Genomic DNA, 6,017 nt, shown 5'->3' with positions numbered 1-6,017 from the left:
GCACTTAACACAAGGTAATACAAAACACGCACTTAACACGGGCACTTAACACAGGGCACTTAACACAAGGTAATACAAAACACGCACTTGACACAGGGCGCTTAACACAGGGCGCTTAACACATGGTGCTTAACACATGGTATTTAACACAAGGTAGTACAAAACACAGACAGATACATTGAACGAAGTCATTCAGTAACTCTGAAACACACAGTTGTTGAACACAGTTTATCTGTTAAACTGTAAGGCATTAGAACATGGACATGGGAAATATATACAGTGTCCCTATGCCTAACGAGAGCCAAGGTCACTACTAGCTGGGCGAGCGGGCATTAGTTCATGTAACTATCTCTGCAAGAGATATGATTAAGCTGAAATAAATGGGTGCCGCTCTTGAACACTACAGATACACAATATTCATAAAACAAGGCTCTCCAAAAGTCCTCTTAAGAGGCTACAAACAAGGTTGACATAACCTAACGGAAAGTAGCTAAATGTGCTGGACGTAATTGCTGGAAGGACTCTAGCAAGACAGCAAACCTCCCGCCGCTGCCACCAAAATTTATATCTGTGTTGTAAGGTATACTCCCGGCTTAATGCCAGGTACCAATCCGTATAGAGGAGCCCGAATTATCTCCCGTGAGGCAGGAGAGGCTTAGGGACCAAGTGAGATCAGGGGTCCCGTTCACTCCTCTTGAAATAAAAAAAAATGTTGAAGAGAATCTATTTAGGGTGTTGCTTTTCCTTCTCTAGAGTCCTTCCGCAATAGAACGAGGAGAGAATGAGCGAGAGAACGAGGAGAGAATGAGCGAGAGAACGAGGAGAGGATGAGCGAGAGAACGAGGAGAGGATGAGCGAGAGGACGAGGAGAGAATAAGCGAGAGAACGAGGAGAGAACGATGAGAGAATGAGCGAGAGAACGAGGAGAGAATGAGCGAGAGAACGAGGAGAGAATGAGCGAGAGAACGAGGAGAGAATGAGCGAGAGAACGAGGCGAGAATGAGCGAGAGGACGAGGCGAGAATGAGCGAGAGGACGAGGCGAGAATGAGCGAGAGAACGAGGAGAGAATGAGCGAGAGAACGAGGCGAGAATGAGCGAGAGAACGAGGAGAGAATGAGCGAGAGAACGAGGAGAGAATGAGCGAGAGAACGAGGAGAGAATGAGCGAGAGAACGAGGCGAGAATGAGCGAGAGGACGAGGCGAGAATGAGCGAGAGGACGAGGCGAGAATGAGCGAGAGAACGAGGAGAGAATGAGCGAGAGAACGAGGCGAGAATGAGCGAGAGAACGAGGAGAGAATGAGCGAGAGAACGAGGAGAGAATGAGCGAGAGAACGAGGAGAGAATGAGCGAGAGAACGAGGCGAGAATGAGCGAGAGAACGAGGCGAGAATGAGCGAGAGAACAAGGCGAGAATGAGCGAGAGAACAAGGCGAGAATGAGCGAGAGAACGAGGCAAGAATGAGCGAGAGAACGAGGCAAGAATGATCGAGAGAACGAGGCGAGAATGAGCGAGAGAACGAGGGGAGAATGAGCGAGAGAACAAGGCGAGAATGAGAGAGAGAATGAGAGAGAATGAGGGAGAGAACGAGGAGAGAATGAGCGAGAGAACGAGGAGAGAATGAGCGAGAGAACGAGGAGAGAATGAGCGAGAGAACGAGGAGAGAATGAGCGAGAACGTGTGAGAAAACGAAAAGAGAACGAGTCAGGGTTAGAGTAGAGTAGAATCAGAGTAAGAGTTGATTAAAGTATGGTAAAAAAATAAATTCCTACGTAAAATGAAAGGCAGACATTAAAAAAAAGGAAATATTACGTTAAAACAAAAGAAAAATGAGCACCAACACTTGCTGCAACATTACTGCTAAAAAAAAAATTAAAAGGAAACTTGAAAAATAAAACGTGAATTAAAAGTTAAATGAGCATCACTGGGTATATACTGTCACTTTGGCTTCCGTCTGTATTTACGCCTTGTCTGCCTTTATCACTGCAATAAATGGTTCACGTCCAGCTTTAATAGTACCTAGGCAAGTAACACAACGGGGTCAGTACAACCTGAGATTCTGGCTGCTGCAGAGAGGGGGATGGAAACGCGACAAAGTTCCAGTTGACACTGTTTATTGTTTCACGTCCTGGAGGCTCCAGGATCCGTGACGTCACGGAACGACGAAACATTTTTATACACATAAAATAATAAATACAGATAAAATACACAATTATGATAAAATGATTCATAAAACAAAATTATTACTAAAAATTATGTTAAAGGCTTACCAATTGCAGAAATAAGAAAGATTAGGAATAATCGATAAAACATTCAAATGATGAAGCAGAAAAAAAAATTAAAACCTAAGAAATTCTATAAAACATGGAAAGTAATTAAAATAATAAAATAACACCCTGTACCACATTAGTAAAATAGATTAAAGAAAATAAGAACATGTAAAAAAAAAGAAATACGTCATGGGAGTGATAAACCCTCGACTAATTTATAAAACTGGCAAATCAAGATTTCAGATGTTCTAAAATGTATAAAAACAAAATAAAAATTGCTAGAAAAATATATATCTTCAGAGGAAGTAAAAGATGTAAAACAAATAAAAATCAAGAAAAAAAAATGCAACGTCATGTCTCAATCAGAAATACTGATAACTTAATTCGGGGAGGTCACAACTGGATTTAGAAATTAAATAAAATAAAAACGCAATCAAAAATACTGAACTAAAAGTGGGATCCATAAAACCAACAACTGCAACATTAATGTAAACATAACGAGGGGAAAGAAAACGGGCTTAGGGGGAACCATGGAAGTCACGCGCAGGTGACAAGTGCGCACACGTGTCGCAGGAAGAGTGCCAACTGGAGTGCCACGCCCTCTTGGTAATTAATACACTTCACAATATATATATATATATATATATATATATATATATATGTATATATATATGTATATATATACATATATATATATATACATATATATATATATACATATATATATATATATATATATATAGAGAGAGAGAGAGAGAGAGAGAGAGAGAGAGAGAGAGAGAGAGAGAGAGAGAGAGAGAGAGGGAGAGAGAGAGAAAAAAATATTGATAGATGGATAAATAGATATAGATACAGATATACATATATATGCTTATATATATACATCTATACATAGTTGTAGTGGGACTACCCGCCCACTCCTTGTCCTGCCCTATTTGGTATGATGAGTCCATGGTACGGGTTAGGTTCCGTGAACCCAATAGAAAATGGGCACCAAGAACGACTATCTGCACTGAGTTTTATTTCCCTCACATCCTTTGTATTTTATCACGTATATTTACCCCTCATGTTGGAAATGCGGAGTATCGCCCGTAAGAATTGTACGCAAACGCACGTGGGCTTAGCTACGCACATGCTAATATATTTATTGACACGCTTAAGCCCAGTAATTTATGTAAGGACATTATCTCACCAGGAAGATAGGGTCACCTGATAAATTGTAACCAACACTGTTTTAGTAATATCTAGTAAACTTGATGGCGTTTGCTAGTGACGTCATACTAGTGGCTCGTAATGCCATCGTTGGTGACGTCATGAACCGGGACAATGCAGCCACTCACGGGTCTCTAAGAAAGGGTATACAATACCCCTGTAGAGGGCGCAGATACCACTCCCCCTGGTACTTTTTGGTAGTGCCGGCAGGTCTGGTCTCGCCTCCTTCCCGCCCGGAATCCGCTGCTTTATTCACGTAAGGTCACGGTTAGTATTATGTATTTTACATGGGAATTACTAATGATTTATTCTGTGCTTTAGTGACTGGTGCAAGGATGTGAATTAGGAACTAAGACGAAAAAATTAAATTGTTCATGGTTTCCCCTGGCTAATTAGTAATGAAAAAGTTCAGTGTAAAGTTTTGCTGGATATGAACTGATGAATTACTGAAATACTTCTGCAAATATACAAGAGAATTAATAGTAAATATCTTACATAGGATTAAATGAACTTGTTTCCTCTCGTATGCGAGTGCCGTGACCTGGACTCCCCCCACTCACCCGCTTTGGCCGCTACCACTTACCACTTGTCCGTTGTACGATGTGGGGAGTGGCCAGGTGGTACTCGCATCTGGTAATTTAATGTTAAAGGAAGGTGCAGAATAGATCTCTGAGGGAAACTGACCTGGAATTGTCCCGATATCAAAGCAGATGTAGCAGTACTGCATTACTGTTACTTTACAGGATTTTGGTGGCAGCGGTAACCTTCCTGGGCCCTGGGTCGTAGGGTCCGATATTTCAGCGGACCTACGATCTCCCCATACATATCAGGCCTTCTCATCTCACACCAGAGCCAAGGGGTCGAATTACTAAATTCATCGTTTGTCCGGTCATACCCGATATCATCAAGCACATATACAGATGCTGCTACTTCCGGGGGCCGGCCTGGCAATGGACCGTCAACACCTGGGGGTTCAGAATGCAGTCTATCTCCAACCTCAAAATAATCTAGTTCAGCAGGGGGGAGATACATATTCAACTGATCCCTATGCTGCTTTACTGCACGATAAGGGGGTTGAAGGTCTTTAACTTTCCTTGGGCTGCCAGGTTGAGCGAACTTTCTGATTGTGTGCCCGTGCCCGGGAATGGAGAGAAGCAGCAATAGCAAGCTGGCTAGCCTTAGTTAACTGTAATACCCTAAGATTAGAATCCGTTGTTACTTGGTTAGTTAGTCCCCCTGGGAAATATGGCCATCTTTCCAGTAAGGAGGTAAAGAGGCTGGTCCTCCACTGAGTGATATATGGTTGAGTTTATGGCTAGCCTTACGGAGGTCAGATATAGTGGCCATTTTCCTGGTTTATAAGCCACAAGCATAGCAAGAGCATCCTTCACAACCCTGTTTGTCCATTGAACTAAACCATTTGAACTAGGATAATATGCTATGGTGAACGAACATTGTATCTCTAGCTGTCTACACACTTCCTGCCATTGTTCATTAGCAAACTCACCCCTATTGTCTGTCATTATTTGGCGAGTTGGTCCAACTATTGTTATAAAATGATCATAAAATCCTCAAAGAACCGTTTCTGCTGTTTTATTCCTGAGTGGAACGAAATGGTGATCCACTATTGACAGAATATATTGATAGCCACCCACGGAAGCTCGGACAGCAGCGAATGAGGAGCACATGTCTGCCTGAAAGTTCGGTCTGGCAAAGATTTCAGGTGATACAGAACTCTGTCATCAAGTTTAAATTCGTGAAGGGATGCTGGCAAGGTCCTTCTAGAAAGTTTCATACCCTCTAAGAATTCTATGATCTCCTTCCAGAGGTCTCTCTTTAAACTGATACTCTCGGAATACAACAGAGGCAAGGGTGGCAAGGTTGACAGGATTGTCTGAGTTTACTCTGCTTCTCAATAATAGCAAGGGACTCATTTTGTGAGCATGGCAGAGAGTCTATAAAAGGCCTCGACAGCAAGTCAGGAACATAATTTGATGGACCAAGTTTATATACTAGCTTAAAATTATAAAGACTGCTCATACCTGGCGACTTTATTTTGCGGTAGAACACATAGGTGAGAGGGCGATTGTCAGTGTATATAGTAAATGGTCTCCCATACACATAAGGGTCAAATACCCGAACAACCTCCACTACAGCAAGAGCCTCAAGGTCTATGGCAGGGTATTGAAACTCCGCATCTTTCAGTGTCCTCGACCAATATGAAACAGCCAGGGGCTCTCCATTATCACTGCGCTGAAGAACTTCACCGAGAGCTTGTGCAGATGCATCTGTATGAATATCAAAATGTCCACAAAGTCCAGCAGACGCTTTTTCTGCTTCTGGTGACCATGTGAATGACACCCCTTTCTTTGTAAGTTGTGTCAATGGACGGGCAACACAGGCAAAACCCTGTACATGTTGCCGAAAGAACCCACATGCCCCAGGAAGTGGCGAACCTCACGTACAGATCTGGGACGTCTCATATCATTTATGGCCTGAACCTTCTTGTGATTGGGCAATAGTCCATGAGCCTCAT

This window comes from Penaeus vannamei, chromosome 35 (genome assembly GCF_042767895.1).
Source record: "Penaeus vannamei isolate JL-2024 chromosome 35, ASM4276789v1, whole genome shotgun sequence".
Lineage (NCBI taxonomy): Eukaryota > Metazoa > Arthropoda > Malacostraca > Decapoda > Penaeidae > Penaeus > Penaeus vannamei.
The sequence above is the reverse complement of the archived record's forward strand: the minus strand, read 5'-3'. Positions refer to the sequence as shown.